At 41.8% G+C, this 24742-nt stretch overlaps 1 long non-coding RNA gene across 1 annotated transcript in view; it reads left to right on the top strand.

Annotated features, from left to right (window-relative positions):
• The window catches only part of LOC128572646 (uncharacterized), a 36381-nt gene extending 23959 nt beyond the window's left edge, over positions 1-12422 (top strand). The window contains exons 2-3 of the long non-coding RNA XR_008376218.1: positions 1812-1966; positions 9734-12422. This is a non-coding gene — a long non-coding RNA (uncharacterized LOC128572646). The remainder of the gene's footprint in view (positions 1-1811; positions 1967-9733) is intronic.
• Positions 12423-24742: the final 12320 nt, after the last annotated feature.

A 24742-nucleotide genomic window follows, 5' to 3' on the forward strand; every position in this document is an offset into this window, starting at 1 on the left:
ACATACACCTGAGCTGGAGGGTTTGAATCCCGTGTCTGCCAAACAACAATGATGGCTGCAACCAAAAAAATAGCCGGGTGTTGTGGCGGGCGCCTGTGGTCCCAGCTGCTTGGTAGGCAGAGGCAAGAGAATCGCTTAAGCCCAGGAATTGGAGGTTGTTGTGAGCTGTGATGCCCCATGGCCATACCCAGGGTGACAGCTTGAGGCTCTGTCTCAAAAAAAAAAGACTCAGTCTGAGTGATCCTGCTGGCTTCTTTAAATATGAGTGTTTTCTCATATAAAATTCTACAAATAATCCTGGCCAGAAAGCAGAGGTCTGAGCCCAGAGACTCCAAGCTGCGGCCCCACTTGAGTCTGCTGCAGGAGGTCATTGAAGGCCTAGGTAGTTCTTCCTGAGGGGCCTCCGCTCAGGTTTCCCAGCTGCTCACACCAGCCATGGAAGGAGCACTTCATAATTAAAATCTTTCCAGAATATAGTTTCTGTATTTCCAAGAATTTGTGAATTTTATTCTAGTATTTAAGTTTAAACTTTATATTTTTGTTGAAGATGTGAGTTTTTTCCAGTATTTAAGTTTAAACTTTATATTTTTGTTGAAGATATGCTGAGTGATGTGGTCTGAAGAAGCAATGATAGTTTTTGAAGTAAGTTGTGGTATTTCAGGCTGAATTTAAAGATAATGTAATCGTCCCTGCACTCACCATCCAGGTGAACAAATAAGCATTGAGCAATGCTGCTGGGTGCCCTAGAAGTGACCACATTGTTGCAGGCCTGTAAGAGGGTTGAACATCATATTTACAGTAACATGTAGAGGATAGTACATCAGACTTACTATAACAGTCAGCAATCTCAGAACTCATCTGAGGAATTACTAAAAGTAAGACATTCTCCTGGCAAGCCTGGAAAATTCTTGTCACTTGGAGGCAAGCCACTAAGTAACTCAGTAATCCTGGAGGAGCAAAGATCAGTCCTGCGGTAGTAAGGCTGATGTTAAACATTAAGCATTTTATGGCAGTTCCTTGAAGAATTAGTGGAGAATATTACACGTAGTCTTTTTGGAAATCACTTCTTTCAGCACATATTTTCCTGCCACCTTTTTGTTTACCCCTATGAGATCATTTTCCTGAGCACGCAGCCCCTGCATGTCTTTGCTTGGTATTCTATTTTTTTTTTTTACATACACATGTATTTATTAGGTTTCCACTTTTTGCCTTCACAACATTAAAAAGGCTTAAATTTTAATAACAATAACAATGCTTAAGATAAGGACTAGAAACAAAAACCTCGTAAAGAATGAACGAAGACAAATACATTCAGAAAAGAAATCAGAAGATTGCTGCATTGAAATATTAAGCAATAATAATAATGATAATGCAAAGAAAGTAACATTCACATTGCCAGTTAAGAGTATGTCTATTATAGAATGCTTTGACTCTATGGAGTCATCAGTTAACTTCTTATTTTTTTCCAAAGTCTCAAAAAATAGACAACTAATATTTATAAATAAAAGTAAAAGATAATTTCAAAAAACATCATGCCAAATCTTATAGACAACAGAAAAAGAAGAAATACTTCAAAATCATTCTACTTAATCTGGATACACCTGATATTAAATTTGGAGAGAATATATTATTATAAAGGGGAAATTACAAACATATGTCACTTACAAATGAGGATGCAGTATCCTAAACAACATATTCACAAGTTGAATTAAAAATTAATGTTTAAGTAATTACTTTGGTCAAAATTAAATCTAATTTTATGTGAGAATTAGTCACTATTTTCTTTTCTTTTTTCTTTTCCTCTCCCTCAGCCCTTCCCTCCTCTGTCTGCTCTCCCCTTCCCCTATGTCCCACCATGTCATTAATTGTCATTAATTGTCTTCAAATCAAAATTGAGTACATAGGATTCATACTTCTCCACTCCTGTGATGCTTCACTAAGAATAATGTGTTCCAATTCCATCCAGGTTAGTACAAATGCTGAAAAATCTCCATTTTTTATGACTGAATAATATTCCATTGTATACATATACCACAGCTTACCAATCCATTGCTGGGTTGAAGGACATTTAGGTTGTTTCCACATTTTGGCAATTGTAAATTGGGCTACGATAAACAGCCTAGTACAGGTGTCTTTATAATAAAAGGTTTTTTTTCCTTCTGGACAGATGCCCCGTAATGGGATTGCAGGATCAAACGGGAGGTCTAGGTTGAGTTCTTTGAGGTTTCTCCATACTTTATTCCAAAAAGGTTGTATTAGTTTACAGTCCCATCAGCAGTGTAGAAGTGTTCCTTTCTCTCCACAACCACGCCAGCATCTGCAGTTTTGAGATTTTGTGATATGGGCCATTCTTGCTGGGGTTAGGTGATAGCTCAGGGTGGTTTTAATCTGCATTTCTCTAATAATTAGGGATGATGAGCAATTTTTTATATAATTGCTGGCCAGTCATCAGTCATGTTTGGAGAAGATTCTATTCATCTCTCTTCCCCATTGATGTATGGGATTATTGGTTTTTTCTTGTGGATTAATTTAAGTTCTGTATAGATCCTGGTTTTGTCAGATTCAAAATATGCAAATATCCTTTCCCATTGGGTAGGTTGTTTATTTGCTTTGGTTGTTGTCTCCTCGGCTGTACAAAAGCTTTTCAGTTTAATTAAATCCCATTTGTTTATTATTGCAGTTGTTGCTATTGCCATGGCTGTCTTCCTTATAAAGTCTTTCCCCAGTCTAATATGTTACAGTGTTTTTCCTACTCTTTCTATGAGGATTTTTATTGTTTCATGCCTTAAATTTAAGTGCTTTATCCATTGAATCAATTTTTGTGAGTGGAAAGGTGAGTGGAGAAAAGTTTCAGTCTTTTACATGTGAATATCCAATTCTCCCAGCACTTTTTATTGAATAGGGAGTCTTTCCCCCAGTGGATGTTCCTTGTTAGGTTTATTGAAGGTTAGATGGCTATAAGTTGTTGGTTTCATTTCCAGGTTTTCTATTTGATTCCAAATGTCTATGTGTCTACTTTTGTGCCAATACCATGCTGTCTTGACCACCATAGCCTTGTAGTACAGCCTAAAATCTGGTATGGTGATACCCCTAGCTTTGTTTTTATTACTAAGAACTGCCTTAGCTATACGGGTTTTTTTCTGATTCCATACAAAACGCAGAATCATTTTTTCCAAGTCTTGAAAGTAGGATGTTAGTATTTTAATAGGGATGGCATTGAATCGGTAAATTGATCAGGGAAGTATAGACATTTTAACAAGGTTGGTTCTTCCCAGCCATGAGCATGGTGTGTTCTTCCATTTGTTAATGTCCTCTGCTATTTCCTTTCTTAGGATTTCATAATATTCTTTATAGAGGTCCGTTACCTCTTTTGTTAGGTATATTCCTAAGTATTTCATTTTCTTTGGTGCTATGGTGAAGGAAGTTGTGTCCTTAATTAACCTTTCATCTTGGCTGTTATTGGTGTATACAAAGGCAACTGACTTGTGGACATTGATTTTATATCCTGAGACATTACTGTATTTTTTGATGACTTCCAAGAGTCTTGTGGTTGAGTCTTTAGGGTTCTCTAAGTATAAGATCTTATCATCAGCAAAAAGGGAGAGTTTGACCTCCTCTGCTCCCATTTGGATGCCCTTTATTTTCTTGTCTTGTCTAATTATTGGCTAGAACTTCCAGCACTATGTTGAATAGTAATGGTGACAGAGGACAACCTTGTCTGGTTCTAGTTCTAAGAGAAAAAGCCTTTAGTTTTAGTCCGTTAAATATTAGCTGTGGGTTTGTCATAGATAGCTTCAATCAGTTTAAGAAATGTGCCACCTATGCCTATACTTAGTGTTCTAATTAGAAGAGGATACTGGATTTTATCGAATGCTTTTTCTGCATCTATTGAGCAGATCATATAGTCTTTGTTTTTCCTTCTATTGATACAGTCAATAATTTTTATGAACTCGTGTATACTTAACCAGTCTTGCATCCCTGGGATGAAGCCTACTTGATCATGATGTATGACTTTTTTGATGATAAGTTGTAATCTATTGGTTAAGATTTTGTTGAGAATTTTTGCATCTATATTTATTAGTAAAATTGGTCTGAAATTCTCCTTTTTAGTTGGGTCCTTTCCTGGTTTTGGTGTCAGGGTGATGTTTGCTTCATGGAACGTGTTGGGGAAGATTCCTTCCTCCTCAATTTTTTGGAATAATTTCTGCAGTATCAGAATAAGGTCTTCTTTGAAGGTTTATTAGAATTCTGGTGTGAAGCCATCTGGACCAGGGCATTTCTTTGTTGGGAGATTTTTTATTGTTTCTTTGATATTAGTGCTTGAAATTGGTCTGTTCTGGAGCTCTTTCTTCCTGGCTAAGCCTAGGGAGAGGGTGTGATTCCAAATATTGATCCATGTCTTTCACATTGTCAAATTTCTGGGCATAACGTTTCTGGTAGTATTCAGAGATAATCTCTTTTATGTCTGTGGCATCAGTTGTTACTTCCCCTTTATCATTTCTGATTGAGGTTACTAGAGATTTTACTTTTTTATATCTATTTCATTTATTTTTTCCAAAAACCAACTCCTTATTTCATTAATTTCTGAATGATTCTTTTGTTTTCAATTTTGTTGATCTCTGATTTAATTTTGGATACTTCTTTTCTTCTGCTTGGTTTAGGCTTAGATTGTTCTTTTTCTAGTTCCATCGGATGGCTTGTGAGTTTGTTGATGTGCTCTCTTTCTGTTTTTTTGAATGTAGGCTTTTAAAGCAATCAATTTTCCTCTCAGGACTGCTTTTGCTGTATCCCATGGGTTTTGGTAGCTTGTGTCTTCATTGTTGTTATACTCAAGGAAGTTAATGATTTCCTGTTTTATTTCTTCCTGCACCCAACTGTCATTTGGCATAGGTTGTTTAACTTCCATGCCTTTGTGTGAGGTTGAGCATTTTTGTTGGAGTTGAGTTCCGCTTTTAGTGCCTTGTGATCTTAGAAGATTCAAGGTAGAGTTTCAATTCTTTTGATTCTGTTGAGGTTTTTTGTGTGTCCTAGGATGTGTTTGGAGAATGTTCATGGGATGATGAGAAGAATGTATATTCTTTATCTTTGAGATGGAGTGTTCTATATATGTCTATCAAGCAGAGTTGTTCTAGGGTCTCATTTAAATCTCTAATATCTTTGTTTAATTTCTGTTTAGAGGATCTGTCCAGCTCTGAGAGAGGAGTGTTGAAGTCCTTGTTATTATGGTGTTGTAGGATATCATGTTGCTCAGACTAAGCAAGGTCTGTTTCAAGAATCTGGGAGCATTTAAATTGGGTTCATAAATATTTAGAATTGAAATGTCTTCTTGTTGTATTTTTCCCTTAACCAATATGAAGTAACCATCATTGTCTTTTTTCACTCTAGTTGCTTTAAATCCACATGTATCTGAAAATAAGATTGCAGCCCCTCTTTTCTTCTGAATTCCGTTTGCCTGAGAAATTGACTTCCAACATTTAACTCTGAGTTTTAATTTGTCTTTTGACGTGAGGTGTGTTTCCTGTAGACAGTAAATAGATGGCTTTTGTTTTTTAATCCAATGAGCCAATCTATGCCTCTTCAGTGGGGAATTCAAGCCTTTGACATTTATTGAGATAATTGATAAGTGTGGCAACATTCTGTTCATCTTATTTTGTGAAAGTCCATTGCTTAGTTTTGTCTTTTGCATCACTGTGGAAGCTGGGTTCTGTCCTTTAATTTCTGGGTGTTTACTTTGTTGAAGGTCCATTGTGATGGTCAGTGTGTAGAACAGGTTGAAATATTTCCTGTAAAGCTGTTCTTGTTGTGGCAAATTTCCTCAATGTTTGCATATCAATAAAAGATGTAGTTTCTCCATCAATTTTAAAGCTTGGCTTGGTGGGATATAGAATTCTGGGCTGGAAATTGTTCTGTTTACATAGATTAAAGATAGATGACCATTGTCTTCTGGCTTGAAAAGTTTCACTAGAGAAGTCTGAGGTCACCCTGATAAATTTGCCTGTAGGTCAGTTGGTGCTTACTCCTGGCAGCTTGCAAAATCTTTTCTTTTGTCTTGACTTTAGATAGATTCATCACAATGTGCCTTGGAGAAACTCTATTTGAGTAGAGGTGACCAGGGGACTGATATCCCTCTGAAAGAAGTATGTCAGAATCTTTGGTGATATTTGGGAAATTTTCATTTATAATATTCTCTAGAATGGCTTCCATTCCTCAGGGCATTGTTCTTCCCCTTCTGGGATACATATAACTCATATGTTTGAATGCTTCATAGAGTCCCACAGTTCTGTCAGTGAACATTCCGCTTTCTTTCTCTTCTTTTCTGCCTCTTTAACTATCAGAGTTATCTCAAGAGCTTTATCCTCTACCTCTGAGATTCTTTCTTCTCCATGATCTAATCGGTTGTTGATACTTTCTATTGCATCCTTAAGTTCCGTAGTTGACTGCTTCAGTTCCTTCAGCTCTGCTATATCCTTTCTATATTCTTTGTATCATTCATCTCTTATTTGATGAATGTTTTTGGATTTCCTTTTGGTTATTTTCCACTTTCTCAGCAATTTTCCAATTGGGTCACAGGCTTCTGTTGTACTTGATAATGCTCACTTTCCCATTGTGGTTGTCTTCTTCTCTCAGGGCCAGTGTTTTTTGATCGTTTTCCATTTTCTCAGCAATTTATTTCATTTTATTTTTATTGTTTTCCACTTTCTCAGCAATTTCATTCATTGTTTTCATCATCTGTATTTTAAATTCTCCTTCTGTCATTTCTAACAGTTCTTTATAGGAGGAATCCTCTGCTGTAGCTACCTCATGATCCCTAGAAGGGGTTACTCTGGACTGGTATTTCATGTTGCCAGGATTTTTCTGCTGATTCTTCTTCATGAGTGCTTTCCTGTATCTGTTTTCTTACCCTAATTTTCCTTTCACTTATTCTTGCTCTTTAAGTACTGTACCTTTGGTCTAAAGTTTTAGTGAGTCCCGGGGGAAAGGGGACTCTTTTGTAGGCCCCTGGGGTACATCAACATCTCCTGGAAGACATTAGAAATCTAAATCCTCAGCCCCACTGCCCAGAATTCAAAGAGTTTTAAAAACAAAAATGTATGGTACTTGGTGGTTTATTGAATACAGATTATATACAAGAAGGGAGATTTTCAATTGGGTCCCAGGCTTCTGTTGTACTTGATAATGCTTACTTTCTCATTGCGGTTGTCTTCTTCTCTCAGTGCCAGGGCCTTCAGGAAGTTGTTCTGTAGGTCTTTCCCTGCACTGGTTAGTGTTGTCCTTGTAGAGGTCACCAGCATTCTTTGGCATAGCGCGCCCTTCAAACCTCAAAGCCACAACAGCAGTCAAATCCTTCTCACAGGACTGCTGCTGCCTCCCCTTTGCTTAGTAATCTTTCCACCCATTATTTATCTTCTCAATGAAAGGACTCTTCCAGAAGTGCTCAGGGCTCTCCTGCACCTACGGGGAGTCTCACTTCTTGAAGCTTTTACTGTTAAAATGTGTCTCCTGTGATCATTTGTGCAGTCGTGACAGACCCAATGGAAAGAAAGAGTAATCAAACACCATGTTTATAAGAGGAAAGGCTTTATTTCAGCCAGTGGAGCGAACTGCTTAGATCAATTCAAAATGGCCACACTCCCGACTGGCTTGGTCTTTCCCTTTTTATCTCCGGTTAAAAAGTTCCAAACCACAGGTACCTTTCTCTCTCTCTCTCTCTCTCTCTCTCTCTCTCTCTCTCTCTCTCCCCCTCCCTCTCTCCTTCTCTCTCTCCCTCGCCCTCTCTTTTTTCTTTTGAGACAGAGTCTTACTTTGTCACCTTCAGTAGAGTGCTGTGACATCACAGCTCACAGAAGCCTCAAACTCTTGGGCTCAAGCAATTCTCTTGCCTCAGCCTCCTGAGTAGCTGGGACTACAGGCACCCACCATAACACCTGGCTGTTTTGAGAGGTGGGGTCTTGCCCTGGCTCAAGCTGGCCTGCAACTTGTGAGCTCAGGAAATCCACCCCCTTTGGCTTTTCAAGTGTTTGGATTACAGGTGTGAGCCACCGTGCCTGGCCTAAAAACCCTCTTTTTTGTCCACTCAGTGTGCTTCATGTCACCTCTGTGGTGCATGAATGTATTATCTCCTGGAACTCAAATGTTCAAAAGTTCAAGATCATGGCCCTAGGGCTAGGGATGGTGACGCATGCCTGTAATCCTAGCACTCTGAAAGGCTGAAGCTAGTGGGTCACCTGTGCTCTGGAGTTTGAGACCAGCCTGAGAAAAAGGCTGGTCTCAAAAGTGAGAAAAAGTGAGACCCTGTGACTCATTAAAAGAATAATAGAGAGGGGGTGGCACCTGTGGCTGAAAGGAGTAAGGGCACTGGCCCCATATGTTTGAGGTGGCGGGTTCAAACACAGCCCCAGCCAAAAACTGCAAAAAAAAAAAAAAAAAAGAATAATAGAGGGTGGCACCCACAACTAAGTGGATAGGGTGCCCTCCACATACACTGAGGCTGGCAGGTTCAAAACTGGCCTGGCCACCTAACGCCACCTAAAGCAATGATGACAACTGCATCTCCCCCCCCCCCAAAAAAAAAAAAACATAGCCAGGCATTGTAGTGGGTGCCTGTAGTGTCAGCTACTTGGGAGGCTGAGGCAAGAGAATTGCTTAAGCCCAAGAGTTTGAGGTTGCTATGACTTGTGACACCACAGCACTCTACCAAGAGTGACACAGTGAGACTCTATCTCAAAAAAATAAATAAATAAAAGAACAATAGAAAAAACTAGCCAGGTTTTTGCTTGGTGCCTGGTGTCCTAGCTTCTTGCTACATGGGAGGCTGAAGCAATGGAATGGCTTGAGCCCAAGACATTTAGGTTGCTGTTAGCTTCAATGTTATGGCTGTATATCCAGGGTGACAATGTGATATGGTGTCTCAAAAAAAGAGGAAGAAAAGGTCATGGCCCTAGAGCCGGCTGAGGTAAGAGCAAATACAAATTAGAAATCTGAGACTTGGCTCACTGTGGTTACAGCGCCGGACACATGCACCAAAGCTGGAAGTTTGAACCTGGTCCAGGCCAGCTAAACAGCAATAACAACTGCAACAAAAAATAGCAGGGCATTATGGTAGGCACCTGTAGTTCCAGCTACTTGGGAGGCTGAGACAAGAGAATTGCTTTAGCCTGAGAGTTTGAGGTTGCTGTAAGCTGTGATGAAATGTCACTCTACCGGTGATGAAATGTCACTCTACCGAGGGCAACATAGTAAGACTCTATCTCAAAAAGAAAAAAAAAAAGAAATCTGAGACTTAATTCTCAACAATGAGGCAAAGATTTTGGCTTCCTCTGTTTTTCTCAAGGTGTTTACAAAATTTTTATACTGAAATTATTATTATTATTATTTGAGACAGAGTCTCACTATGTCACCATAGGTAGAGTGCTATGGCATCACAGCTCACAGCAACCTCCAACTCTTGGGCTAAAACGATTCTTTTGCCTCAGCCTCCCAAGTAGCTGGCACTACAGGTGCCACAGTGCCTGGCTATTTTTTGTTGCAGTTGTCATAGTTGTTTTAGCTGGACCCTGGCTGGGTTCAAGCCCACCAGTTTCAGTGCATGTGGCTGGCGCCATAACCACTATGCTACAGGTGCTGAGACTATACTGGAATTATTTTTATGCTTCTTCAAAATGTATATTAATTATTTTTACTGTTAAATAGGGCTTTTGCCAATTTTTCCTAACTTAAGAAAACCTTTTCCTAGGATCTGGTGACTGTTGCTTTGAAAATTAAATAGCCAAGAAGCAGAGCCCTATGCAACAGTTCTTGTAGGTAAGTGGGAGTCCACCTTCGGCAGGCATCTGGCTCCAAGTTGCAAATCTACATCTTGTCATGAAGACACTACAGCCAATTCAAATTGCTTTTGGGGATAGTCACAATAGAGATAAACTTCCCAAGTACAGTGAACTTAGAAACTGCTATATATGAAAAATGGTGCTATCATATCTTCTGCTTGAAGACTTAATTATGGAAACTTTTCTTTATTCTTTTTGTTATTTATTTATTTTTTGAGGCAGAATCTCACTATGTCACTCTTGGTAGAGTGCTGTGGTGTCACAAGTCATAGCAACCTCAAACTCTTGGGCTCAAGCAATTCTCTTGCCTCAGCCTCCCAAGTAGCTGGGACTACGGGCGCCTGACTATTTTTAGAGAAGGGGTCTCGCTCTTGCTCAGCCTGGTCTCAAACCTGTGAGCTCAGGCAATCCACCCACCTTAGTCACTCAAAGTGCTAGGATTACAGGTGTGAGCCACCTGGCCTTGCCAATATCTTTATTTTGCAAGTTCTTACCTTATTTGCTGTGAGTCACATGATATTCTGGCTTAATTATTTAACACACTAGTTTTTTCACCCTGTGTTATCATAGTGGATAGATTTTCGGGGGTGGCAGGTATGTCGTACCCATTATATTTTTGAAATGCTGTCCCATGTTTCCCAAAGTGATCCAAAAATAAAATGTCAGACAAGTTTCACTGTGGAGGGGCCTTTTGTTCTGGAGTTGCAGTCACAATCTACAGTTGTGCAGCACACTGTCCAGTACCCCACTATCTATAGGGAGAAACTTCTCTTTGGCTCTTAAGATTGACAGTCTTTTTTTTGAGACAGAGTCTCACTCTGTTACCCTGGGTAGAGTGCCATGGCATCAGAGCTCACAGCAACCTCCAACTCTTTGGCTTAAGCGCTTCTCTTGCCTTAGCCTCCCAAGTAGCTGGGACTACAGGTGTCCACCACAACACCCTGGCTATTTTTTGTTGCAGTTGCCACTGCTGTTTTAGCTGGCCAGGGCCAGGTTCAAACCTGCCACCCTCGGTATATGGGCCTGGCACCCTACCCACTGAGCTACAGGCGCCACCCCAATTGATAGTCTTTTATTGAACAGTTAGACCAGATTTATCAAAAAAATAACTTCACAGCAGAGTAAACAGTCATTCCAGCTGGGTCTCGGTGCACTTGTCGTGTTCAAAACTTCAATCTGAGTCAGAGTCTAGAGTCTAAGGAGTTCCAAAACTCAACCAAGTTGCACATGGGCATTGAGTAGGTCTTAGAATCTCAGTTTCCCCTTTTCCTTTTATGCAAATGTTCATGGATGTGAGGAAGCCACCTGCAACTCCCCCTTCCCCACAAGATCTAAATCTATAGCTCCAAAACTTAAATCTAGGTCCTAGGATTCTCCGTGATGTGTTAGATTTTTTCCATGAGGGGATCTCTCCTCAGCTTCCCTCCCCTTGCTGTAACCCCCATAGAGTAAGACTGATCTCGCCTAGAAACTTCCCATAACATCTGGACCCAACCTGAGATTCACAAAACAGCCAGATTTTGAAGTGAGACTATACAGAAAACCGAGCGGTGACATTTTCTGCATTAAGAGATTGACATAGATATTTTAAGTCCCCAATTTTGGAGTTGGTAGCATTGAGTTTTCCAGGTCTTGTCCAGTTTTCTGGTGTAAGCAGAATCTGGTGACCAAACCCGAACAGACAACGGAGGGCAGGATCCAAAAGTATCCACTGTCATGACCCCAACCATACCTGCCTGTACACTGTGTTCCTGGGTATTTTTATCCTTCCTCTTACTCCAGAGGTAGCTGATCATAGACAGGTAACAGCTCAGAGCTGCTCCAGGGTCAGATGCTCCACATGAGCAAGTTTAGCCTCTCTGACTCACCCAGCCTGAGTTTCTCCTGCCTGCATCACCACGGGGGCATTAGCCTAATGTTACTCAGGACTCTCTTACTAGGACCTGGAAGATTGTGACATAGAGTGTCTTGTATGTTAATCCTGACCCCATCTAAGAGGGGGAGAGATGAGTGGTCCGTGGTTTGTTTCTCCCCTCACAGGAGCATCCTCGTTGTCGGGTGCCCAGATGGGAGCTGCTCCCGTGTCTTGGTACTTGGCTGAAGAGCAAGGCTGAGGTCTGGAGATGGAACTTGATAGATCAATCAGTTGCCTTCATGTTAGCTGCCATGAGAAGACCAGAGGAAGCTGTGGACTCTGACATCCAGGAACTTTCAGTCTAAAAGTATATATATAAATGGTTGCACTTCGCAACCTGTGTTTCACACCAAGAAAGAATGTGTACAGGGGACTTGGCCTTCATTCCCACCACTTCTTTTATGTGGTTGTGAGTGCTGATGTCACCACTGAAGGACACTTTAAGAACAGAAATGTCATGATTATGATTGTTCTATTGCTTTTACCTTGTTAAAAATAAATACTAAGGTTATAATATTTTCTTAGACAACCCTATGTGTTTTGGTTAAATTGTTTCTTATATACATTATGTTACAAAATAAGAATAGGGTTTGAAAAATTAAAGTATAACAAAGTTGTGTGAGTAAAATTTCTGTTGGGCAGATGTAGGGAAGATAGAACTGATAACAGTGAGGCAGTGTAGAGTTGAGAAGCCCAGAGCCTGCCCCTTTCCCCAGGCCTGCCCTGAGCCATTCTTTTCAGACTCTGGTCCAAGGCTGCCCCATCCTGACACCTTCTCCCAAAGAACTAATTGGAAGAGATTAGTTTTCCACCAGGGCTTCTACTGTCTTTGCAAACTTAATGTTCTCATGTTTTAAAACACAGAAATACATGAATGAAAACAAAGAACTTTATATTTGGGGGCATTACTCCGTCATCACTCAGACTTGTGTTTCTGGAGACATCCTACTCAGAAACCTGGTTTTCAGTCACACAAATTCAGAAGCCTGGGTTGGGCGGTGGCTGTGGAGGGCTGCATCCTCCAACCAGCTGCCTCCCTAACCTGCTGGTTGACCACAGCTGGCTTCCACAAGTGTTTCCGGCTCAGGTGCTCCACATCAAACCCCATCACCACCACCTCAAATTACTTGCCCAGATGCACAGGACAGAGCCGACATACTGGTAAGGCCACAGCTCCAGCTGGGAGACAGGCCAGAAAGTGGCAAGGCCAGGAAGAATCCACCCTTGGGGGCTACAAAACCCTTGGATTTCAGGAGATAGCCAGTGACTTGGTGAAAACTTACTGTAGGATGGTGCCATATACAGAGAGCAAAATACGCCTTCTGATAAGGCATCCCCAAAACTAAGCTCAGGAAGAATCAATTAGGAAATCATCCTAGGCAGAGTTGTCTAGACTTTGGGAGACCCTGACTCACACATTTTCCTTCTTTCCACTGTTTTCTTTTCCCTAAATTAAAAAAAATATAATAAGCACTCATTATTTGTAAATGAGGGAGCAGATAAGAATAAAGTCTTTCCATTCCTGTAGTACCCAGCAAAAAAACCCCTAAAGACTGCTAACTGTCTCAGCCTGAGTCCCCAGCACATCTCAAACAACCCCTTGGGTTAATTCCTCAAACAGGTTTCAGAATAGAAAAAGGAACTTCCCTGAGTTCCTGATGACTCCTAGCAACAGGTAAAACAATGGTAGGACTTACCCCAACCCCCTAGCAATGGCTTAAACAATGGTGGAAAGCTTACTCAAGCAAAATTTACCAAGCTAAGTTTGTCCTGGTGCCAATTGCCACTATGTAGCCAACTCACTGTAACCCCACCACATTGTAGCCCCCCTGACTGTAACCCCATTCCTTGGCTATAGGGCCATGTCCTGCTTCTATGCTTGCCAGCTTGCCTGCCAACACAGCACAAAAAAGGGTATAAAAGGCATCCTGTTTTTCTCTTCACTGCCATTTGCCCTTTGGGGCAGCGGTCCCCTGCACAGGTGTAATAAATCACCATCTGATTTTTACTTGAAGTGGGGTCCAAGTCTTTCTTCCAGGTGGCACATAAGTACAACATTTCAGGAGGCCCCAGCGAGGGTGCCACCCCCAGGCTCCCACCTAGGCCTGCCACTGCTCAACAGCTCCAGGGGAAGGCCTCCAAAAGATGTTCCTCCGCCCCCAGAGTCCTCAGATGTGTGAAGCCAGGGCATAGGTTTCCAAAACTTTTGACTTGGTGATTAATCAGTAACACCTGGGTGAGTTTTGTAAGTTTGTTGGGATCTCTAGAGAATTTTGGGGGAAACCAGACCAGTTGGATGTAACTACATGGTCTCTTTCCAGACTGGGGGGAGATGTTACCCCGTCCTGGGTCTCGTGGGGATCTCAAGGAGGTGAGTCCTCACTGTGTCTTTGTTTTTGTCTTTCTGTCTCTTGGTAAACTCCCTCTTCCATGTCAGTAAGATTGTGTGAAACTTGTCAGTCTTTTTTGTGCCTGGTCTGTTAGTTGCTCTTCTTTGGACTCGCAGAGTGTGGATCTGTTAGTCTGTCAGCCCTTCCTTTTAGGACTCACAGAGGGTGAGTCCCTAGTCTGTCAGGTCCTTTTCTTAGGACTCACAGAGGGTGGGTCTTCAGTTTGTTTGCCTAGTGTGTGTGAGTTGTTTGAAAAATTTGTGTGTGCTGTTTCCAATGGTTTGTCAGAATTCCTTTCAAAAATTAGTCAACTCCAAGTTTAGATGTCAACATCTCTATTTTCTTGTTGTCTGTCAACGTATCAATGTACAATTTGTTTTATCCCCTATGTCTCCCACTGCCCTACAACCCACTTGCAGTTAAAACCCTCTTTTTCCAGCAATTAAAGAGTTACTATAAAGTTTAGTAAAACCATTCTTCTGTTTGGCTGCAAGAACTGTGGTTGCTATGTTACAAATAGTCTTGAGATAAGGTACTGGCATTCAGCAAAAAACCCAAGTTCAATTACTCATTTGGAACTAAAGGAAAAAAAAAAAAACAGTCCTCTTTACCTTTTTAAAATGGCAGCATCTTGGCATTACTCTGGTTGGCACGTATTCTGCCAATCCTCATGCAGCCTCCAGGAGGGGGACAGGCTGTGTCCCTCTGAGTGGAGACACCTGGAAACATCCCAGGGTCCCCAGAGAACCTGGAGCCCTCAGGAGACTGGCTGATGATCCCTCCTAAATTCATCTGAGAGTCCACCTCTGGAGGTGAGCCACTTTGACATCTAATTTTGGCTAATGTCAGCAGACATTAATATAATTATTCATGGTGTTTTTGTTGTGCTTATTTGTTGTGAATTGTCAGAAAAATATGTAACTGTAAATTCAATTGTTGTAATCTGGGTAGCGCCTATAAGGAAAGGCCAAAGACACCGGGACCTCAGGTTGCCAGGCTATTGGCCTGTCAGAAGCTTTTGGAGGTATAAGAAGCCTCAGCCCTACTGGTCAGTCAGGGGCTCCCTGAAATATGTGCTCGCATCCGTCACCAGAAACACCATTAAAATGAAAGTGGGCATCCAATCAACCCCCAGAGTGTTAGATCTTCCACAGGCCTGTTAAAAACTATGAGAAAGTGTTCTGGTTCTGGTTTTGAGAATATGAAACTGTGAGAGAAAAAGAAAACAAGTATAAAAGAGTTTAAAAAGGTTCTCCAGAACTCAGCATTTTATGACTTGAGACACCTGAGTTCTAGTTTTTGTCACCAATTAGAGGTTTCTTCCTCTATGTTGTTAGTATAAATGTTTATCTGTTTTAATTCACTGTTTTCCTGCAACATTCTGGTTCCCTCATGACAGTGCTCCCCAGTACCCTGACCGTCACAATTCCCTAAGAGCCCTCCTGAACTAATTACACAGAGAGGAGGGCCCCAGCAGGGTGACAGGAAGGTCCCACAGTGTTCCTCTGACAGCAGCCCTCCAGTGGAGGAATGAACATGCAGAGGAAGAGCAGGCTCTGACAATAAACCTACTTTCGTTAACTCCATTTCTAAAGTAAAAGGTAAAATACAACCCCCTGTGTATTCCACAACTTCCTTGCCTCTGGAAAATGAAGTTTAACTACCCCCCCCCCACTGTTCTTATGGAATCTTAAGGTTAAGTTAAATACCTAACTCCTTTAACATCATAGACTTTGTAATTTCACGGAATAAAACCTTATATCATAAATTTGTCCTGAAACAAAATAGTCATATAGAAAAGTGAAAGACGAGACAAAGGTTAAAAGGGTCTAAAATATTTATAAAATGTTTGTGCAGGATAAATAAAACTTATAAAGAAGTTTGCATATTGTTAACCTAACTTCAAACAGAACAGAAATCAGTTACGTGAAACTGGGCTAGTTTGTAATAACTTTTTGTTTAAAATATTGTTGATTCTTTCTATGTTCTGTTTTCCAGAAGTCAGGAAATAATTGTCAGTCTTTTGAGCTATTTGTAACTTTTCAAGCAATGTATGTACTTATGAGCAGAATCTAAAACATGTATTTTTTCTCTCTCCTTAATTTCTCTAAAATTTAAAAGCCATTTGTAAGTATTCTTAATTCCTGACAATACAGTTATTTGCATAAGTTCAGTAAGAATCATTGTTCTATAGAATAATGAAAGCACCGGTTATTTTACCAAGTCTTTGTCTGGGATATAATTTCCAGAAGTGTCAAGACTGCACTATGGAATTAAGGTTGACTTTATAAAGCCAATAAAAAGCACTTTGAAAGACTGGCCAGATACCCATCAGTAACATTTCCTGATCTGTGGTGAGTAATGAAGGTTGCTTGCTGATGGGTCTGGGAATCGAAATATGCCTGGGGACCTCAAGAGAAGAGAAATTTACCCAATGCATACAGGTATCAAATGGCACAGATGAAACCTGGGCTCGTGAAAGGCTTCAAGTCTGAGATTCCTTATAAAAAATTCCAACAAAGCCAACTTTAAAACAGAGCCTAAATGGCTAATAATTATTCTTACTGCACTCTATGCAAATAGTCAGACCCAGTATACTGAAAGTACAGTTTGTTTTGGGAACTAAGCTAGTTTTGCTATATTTTGTTTTTAGTAAAGAGAAAAATTGGAGAGAGAAAAATGGTTCAAAAAAAGGCTGCAACCAACCTGTATTAAATCCCAGCCTTGTCTGTAATGTCAATTCATAAAATGAAACATAGCAGTTTTACTGAACTAATCTGTTAAATGAGGCTAAGGGACTGGTCAAAAAGTATAAAAGTATCTGTTAAATGGAGCTAAGAGACTGGTCAAAAATTATAAAATTATATACATTAGTTACACTGGAAAATTTGTGCAGTATTAAATGTTAATGGTGTAACTGTAAACTGCATCCTACTGTGCCTAATCTGTATACTCTGCTGAGTTTGCTGCTAGCAGAAGCCAAGTGACCTACTTGTGTGGACTTAAAAGATGACATCTAGAGACAGTCAACATGCCCTGCTTTGGCCACATACTGAGAGCTGGCTGATCAGCACACGGCTGAAGCCTGAGGAAACTCCTCGAGGGACTTTTCTTAATTGGACTTTTGGGAAAAGGCGGAAATGTCACAGGGAAAAGTAAAAACTCATATGTATGTAATCAACTCCTTAGACATTAGATCACCTACACATCTGTTAAAAAGCATGTAAACGTGTATAGGTGTAAAAACACTCTGATACAAATATCTTTTTTATAATGTGATTTTTGTCTTCTGGGTATATACCTAGTAGAGGAATTACAGGATTGAATGGCAGATCTATATATATCTGTGTTCTCCATATATCTTTCCAAAGGAATGTTCTCCACATATCTTTCCAAAAGGAATGTATTAACTTGCATTCCCACCAGCAGGGTAGAAGGGAATTTGCATTCCCTTTTCTCCACATCCATGCCAACATCTCTAGTCTTGGGATTTTGTGATATGAGCTAATCTCACTGGAGTTAGATAGTATCTCAAGGTAGTTTTGATTTGCATTTCTCTGATGATTAAAGATGATGAGCATTTTTTCGTATGTCTAGACCATGCACCTGTCTTCTTCAGAGAAGTTTCTCTTCAAGTCCCTTGCTCAGCCTGCAATGAGATCACTTTTTCTTTTCTTGCTTATACGTTTGAGTTCTCTGTGGATTATGATGAGCATTTTTTTCATATGTCTGTAGGCCGTGTGCCTGTCTTCTTCTGAGAAGTTTCTCTTCAAGTCCCTTGCCCAGCCTGCGATGGGATCACTTGTTCTTTTCTTACTTATACGTTTGAGTTCTCTGTGGATTCTGGTTACACCATGGAATATTATGCAGCCTTAAAGAAAGATGGAGACTTTACCTCTTTCATGTTTACATGGATGGAGCTGGAACACATTCTTCTTAGTAAAGTATCTCAAGAATGGAAGAAAAAGTATCCAATGTACTCAGCCCTACTATGAAACTAATTTATGGCTTTCATATGAAAATTATAACCCAGTTATAACCTAAGAATATGGGAAAGGGGGAGAGGGAGGACAGGGAGGAGGGAGGATGGGCAGAGGGAGGGTGGTTGGTGAATTACACCTGCGGTGCATCTTACAAGGGTACATGTGAAACTTAGTAAAAGCAGAATATAATTGTCTTAACACAATAACTAAGAAAATGTCAGGAAGGCAATGTTAACCAGTGTAATGAAAATGTGTCAAACTGTTTATAAAACCTGTGTATGGTACCCCATGATTGCATTAATGTACACAGCTATGGTTTAAAATTAATTAAAAAAAAAAACACTCTGAGTATGAAGTTAAACCTCCCTTCACAGGGTCTAAGGGAGTGTTGGTTTGCCTCCTATTGCTAAATGGCTCCAGTAAAAATCAAAGCTGCCCTAGTTAAAATATGAGTTAGAATTGTATACATATGAGTACTTAGAGAATAACTGAGACAAGTAACAATAAGTCAGGCTTTGCCCCCCACCCCCATTCACGAGGTGAAACAAATGTGTAAGTGTGCCCTTATTCCCTGCTCCAACATTGTTCCCTGGCTAGTAGGTCTTTGCTGCAATTTTTGTCTAGAGAAGGGATTAGAGGAGGGGTCCTCAAACTACGGCCCATGGGCCACATGTGGCTGTGTGATTGTATTTGTTCCCATTGTGTTTTTTTTTTTTTACTTCAAAATGCGATATGTACAGTGTGCTAGGAATCTGTTCATAGTTGTTTTTTTTAAACTATAGTCCGGTCCTACAATGGTCTGAGGGACAGCGAACTTGCCCCCAGTTTAAAAAGTTTGAAGACCCCTGGATTAGAGTGTGCGCACCTTAGTCAGAATAGAGCCATTCAAAATGTTTAGAACTGCTTTGTTTATGACTTTACTGTAGCTCAGAGAGTTTGTGCCAGGAGATAAGAGTCTGACACATATCAATTATCAGCCCCTTCCCAGTGACACAGATGAATCAAGGATTTGATTTCCAAAAATACCAGTGGGGAATGTAGTACCCAGCAAAAAGAGCCCTAAAGACCCCTAACTGTCTCAGCTTGAGTATCCCGCACGTCTCAATCCCCACCCCCAACCCATCTTGGGTTAATTTCTCAAACAGGTTTCAGAATAGTAAAAGGAAGTTCCCTGAGTTCCCAAAGACCCCTAGCAACAGGTAAAACAATGGTAGAACTTACCCCAACCCCCTAGCAATGGCTAAACAATGGTGGAAAGCTTACTCAAGCAAAATTTACCAAGCTAAATTTGTCCTGGTGCCAATTGCCACGATGCAGCCAACTCACTGTAAACCTGCCACATTGTAGCCACCCTGACTGTAACCCTGCCCCTGAACTGTAGGGCCACTTCCTGCTTCTATGCTCACCAGCTTGCCTGCCAACACAGAACAAAAAAGGTATAAAATTCAGCCTATTTTTCTCTTCAGTGCCATTTGCCCTTTGGGGGAGCAGTCCCCTGCGCACATGTAATAAATCATCTAATTTATAACTGAGGTGGGTTCTGAGTCTTTCTTCCAGGTGGCACATGAGTACAACATTCCTTAAAGCTCTCTGGCTCAGAGCATTCCTGTCACCATTGGCCTCCAGTGGGCAGATAGCAACTTCCTCCTTTGAGCACGGTGCCTGGGCTTCCCAGATGTCACCAGCTGTGGGGAGGGAGAGGAATCACTAAGGAACCCTTTCTCCTTCACCAATGACCCTTTTCAATCTTCTGGGGCCCCTCTCCTTTGCTGGGGATTTTTCCATCCCCTGTGGACCCCTCTCTTTCACCCGAGGGCCCCTCCTTCATGTGGGGATGAGTCTCCTTCTGGGACCTCGTCCTCCCTCCAGGCTTTTCATTCCTCCACAGGCTGGAAGTGTGAGCCCAGGCTGTGAACAGCCCTCCTCCAGCCCCCTTTCCCCATGCCACATGCACACCACCTCCAAATTGTCACAGTTTCCCATCCCTGGCCATTCACAATCACATTGCTCTGGGAGACTTAAGGCCTGGACATTCTCTCCTTTCCCTATGGCCTGGAGGCTCCAGGTCTAGGCTGCAAGACTGTCTCAAAAATCACCAAAACTCCCCTCCATTTCCCTTTAGCCAAAAAATTAAGGTAGGGAGGCCTGGACCCTGAGGATTCTGAGAGACACAAAGAGAAACTAAAGAAACAGGTGTTGTAATCTGGGTATGAACTCTAGTTGTCTATGTATCCAAGGCTGCCCTTGTAGTCTGGTGGCAGAACCATCTCCTCCCTCCCCACAGGAGGGCAACAAGGTCCAGGGCTGGTTAGCAGGAAAGGGGCGGGGGTAGAAGGCTGGGTTTCATGCCAGAGTTATCCATAGAGGGGTTGCAGAGGCATAACAGAGGTGCTCTCCCCACTTGGTGGTCCTGTGGGTGCAGTGGGCACCCCAGCGGGGTGGGGAGCCAGGCTGCTGGTGGGGGAGGATCTCCCAAGCTCTTCCAGCCCATGATACCTATCACCCTGGCCAGCACCTCCTGCTGCTGGAGGGTCAGTTCCTTAACTCAGAGGGTCATTGTGGGCAGGCTCACAAGGGAGTGGGATGCAAGAGTGTGGGATGAGTCTGCCCCCCAGCAGCCTCTGGCTGCTTTTGCAGGGCAGACCAGATGTTGTTGGTCTCAAGGTGGAGCAGCAGGTGGCCCCCACCTGTGTCTCCTCCCTGCAAGTGCAATGACTGGTTCTCAGAGGTTGGGAGGTGGTGAGGAGTGGTGATGCATAAACAACATGTGGGCATGTTTCAGGGAACCTACTAGGATCCCCTTGTGAGTAAAATGAAAGAACTCTTTCTAAACCTGGCTCAATCCTCTAGGACATCCCCAGACTTTTTGCCTAAGGGACCCCAAAGCTCCAACCACAACCTTGAACACAGGCTGGCCCTGTCAGTGCTCATGAGTTGTATTCATGAGGGTCAGCCCTTTATGCAAAATGATTCCAGCCCTCGCATGGTCAGAAGGCCTAGAAAAGATGATGCACCCTTATGCACACAGTTAGGGTTAGGCTGCCTTATGTGCTCAGCAAGTGTTGGCGGTTAGGTGTAGAGTTTCACACTTTCATGATTCTTGAGGCTGTCGCAGAGCCAGAAGTTGCAGGGGATGGCCCAGGTGGTGAGCTCCTGAGCAGGCTCCACAGTGGGAAGGCCATGTGGGAGGTGGCCAGGATGGAGTGACAGAGGGCTTGGGAAGCCAAGGTGTGCCACTGGCTGACAAATGAGAGCCAAGTGGAGCTCACACTGGGAAAGGTGAGAAAACACAGGTTGGCTGGCTGTGCCTTGGCAAGAGAGGAGCAGGTGGGAGGTGAAGTTGAAGGGAGCAGCAAAATAGGCCCTGTTTCTCCCATGGGTTCCAGGTCTAAAGCTGAGATGACCGGTACAGTGGCCATGAGCCACCTAGGACTGTCCAGAACTGAAAACACCATGAACAAGAGTGCAGACGCCCTGTAAATTGGAAAATAGAAACCAAATTTGGATGTCTTAGTACTCAAACACTGAACAACTTTTGTTGACTTTTTTGAAGTGATGACACATAAAATGTTGTTTTTTAATTTGTTGGAATGAATGAAAATATGGTTTCAGTTCATATCACCTGTTTCTTTTACTTTTTAAAGATAATTTTGAACTTTCTATTCCTTTTTCATGGGGGGGGTGAGTTGGCCGGGGCTGGGTTTGAACCCACCACCTGCAGCATATGGGGCCAGTGCCCTACTCCTTTGAGCCACAGGTGCTGCCCTAATTTTGAATTTTGTAAAGTGGATCAACTACTTTTTTACAGTTTGAGGCTCTTAGTGAAACTGAGCAGCAAGTACTGACTTCCCAAATATCCCCACACATGGATGATCTCTGGTACCAGAGTGGCCCCTTTGTGACAGTGAACCTATAAGGACACTCTATCATCATCCAAAGTTCAGAGTTGACAAAAGGGTGCTGGTTTGGTGTTGTATGTTCTATGGCTTTTGACAACAATAGACTGACCTGTATCCACCACTGTGCCATTATACAGAATGGTTTCATTGCCACCACAGTCTGCTGTGCTATGCCAATCTTTCTTACTTAAAAAAAAAAATGTAGTCACTAGAATATTTTAAATGACAATGTGGTTCATTTTCATTTGAACAGTGTTTGCACTGAGAAGATTTGATGTCTTAAACAAACAAACAGAAATCCTCCCCAAAAAATGCTAAAAGAAAGTAAAAATGACTACACTTACTTGGAATGGCATAGTTAGTGCTTAAGAGCAGTGTCAGACGTCCAAAAGGGAAAGTCAATTGATTGGACTCATTAAAGTGTGAAACTTAAATAAGGAACAGAATGAGGCAGCGCCTGTTGTTCAGTGAGTAGGTCACTGGTCCCACATACCAAGGGTGGCAGGTTTGAACCTGGCCCTGGCCAAACTGCAACAAAAAAAATTGGCAGGTGTTGTGGCAGGTGCCTGTAGTTCCAATTACTCGGGAGGCTGAGGCAAGAGAATTGCCTAAGTTCAAGAGCTAGAGGTTGCTGTAAGCTGTGATGTCACAGCACTCTGCTGAGGGTGACAAAGTGAGACTCTGTGAAAGAAAGAAAGAAAGAAAGAAAGAAAGAAAGAAAGAAAGAAAGAAAGAAAGAAAGAAAGAAAGAAAGAAAGAAAGAAAGAAAGAAAGAAAGAGGGAGGGAGGGAGGGAAAGAGAGAAAGAAGGAAGAAAGGAAGGAAGGAAGGAAGGAAAAAGAAAGAAGAAAAGAAAGGAAGGAAGAAAGAAAGAAAGAAAATGAAGGCATGAAGTCAGTGCTTGTTGATGTGAATTTGGAAAAAATAAAATGTATGGAAATAGATAACTTGGCTGGTTATCGTGGCACATACCTATAATTCTAGCCCTCTGGGAGGCCAAAGTGGGTGGATTGATTAAGCTCAGGAGTTTGAGATCAGCCTGAGCAAGATGGAGATCTTGTCTCTACTACAAATAGACAAATAAAAAAATTAGCTGGGCATGGTGGAGCCCACCTGTAAATCCAGCTACTTAGGAGGCTGAGGCAATAGGATTGCTGGAGCTAGGAGTTGAGGTTGCTGGAGGATATGATGCCATGACACTAGACTGGGGCAACAGAGTGCCTATCTCAAAAATAAATAAATAGTTAAATACAGATATAAATAATGAAATAAAAGTTATAAGTTGGTATCTTCATAAAGAACCCATGCAAGTTGATTAGAATAATAGACAGGCATCAAGAAATAAATGGGCCATGAATTCAAAGAAACAATTTTTAGAAATATACTCTGTGCAGGCATCAAGTGAATAAATGCTCAGTCTCCAAGGTCATCAAAGAATTGTATATTCAAGCAATGTGATGTTTTATCTCTGAGGAAACAGAAAAAAAAAATCAACATACATACACAAACCGACATACACACACACACAAGCACACACATAATCTCTTTTTAAAAATGATAATAATAAGGAGACATGGCAAGAAAGAGGATTTGTTACCAGTAAGTCTCCTCTATTGTGAATGCCAGACTCATTAAAAACCTCCTGAAAGCAACCAGTCTCCCAAGGAAGTAGCCATCATCCATTGTAAAGGCCACCAGAATCAAACACATCCAATTTCCAAAGGCAACCAAAAAGTCATTATAGTAGCGAAACAGGCAGCTCAATACCCCTACATCCCCCACCCCCATCCAAGAAGGCCAATACTTACCTTTTTTTCTTTTTTTCCATAGAGACAGAGTCTCACTTTATGGCCCTCGGTAGAGTGCCATGGCGTCACACAGCTCACAGCAACCTCCAACTCCTGGGCTTAAGCAATTCTCTTGCCTCAGCCTCCCGAGTAGCTGGGACTACAGGTGCTCGCCACAACACCCAGCTATTTTTTGGTTGCAGTTCAGCCGGGGCCGGGTTTGAACCCGCCACCCTCAGTATATGGGGCCAGTGCCTTACCGACTGAGCCACAGGCACTGCTCAATACTTATCTTTTGATAAATTCTTTCACAGATATACATCTGAGAAACAGTAGAATTACCAGCACCTTCATACATGGAGAGGATGGTTCCTTCAACAGGGAAAATTTATTCTTCCTTCCTCCCAAGGATAAAATATCTTCTCTTCCCTCCACAATAGCCTTTTTGTTGGCTTAAGGCCACTTTACACCCTTCTTTCTCTGCTCCTTTCTAACCCATGACTATCTTACCTTTTAAAACAGATAGCCCTTAGCTCATTGGTTAAGGCACCAGCCACATACACCAGGGCAGGTGGGTTCAAACCCAGCTCAGTCCTGCTAAACAACAATGACAACTACAGCAAAAAAATAGCCAGGCATTGTGGCGGGCACCTGTAGTCCAAGCTACTCAGGAGACTGAGGCAAGAGAATTGCTTAAGCCCCAGAGTTTGAGGGTGCTGTGAGCTCTGATGCCATGGCACTCTACCAACGGTGACATAGTTAGACTCTGTCTCAAAAGAAATAAAATGAAAATAAATAAATAAAACAGATAATCCAGTCTTACACAATCTGCACCTGTCTCACCCTAGGGAGCCATAAAAACACCACACATCAGGCCCAGGGCCAAACCCTGGACAAGATAGGCAGGTTGACTTCACCCACAGACTTCCTGTATGAAAATATAAA

The sequence above is a fragment of the Nycticebus coucang genome, chromosome 20 (genome assembly GCF_027406575.1).
Source record: "Nycticebus coucang isolate mNycCou1 chromosome 20, mNycCou1.pri, whole genome shotgun sequence".
In the NCBI taxonomy this organism is placed as follows: Eukaryota; Metazoa; Chordata; class Mammalia; order Primates; family Lorisidae; genus Nycticebus; species Nycticebus coucang.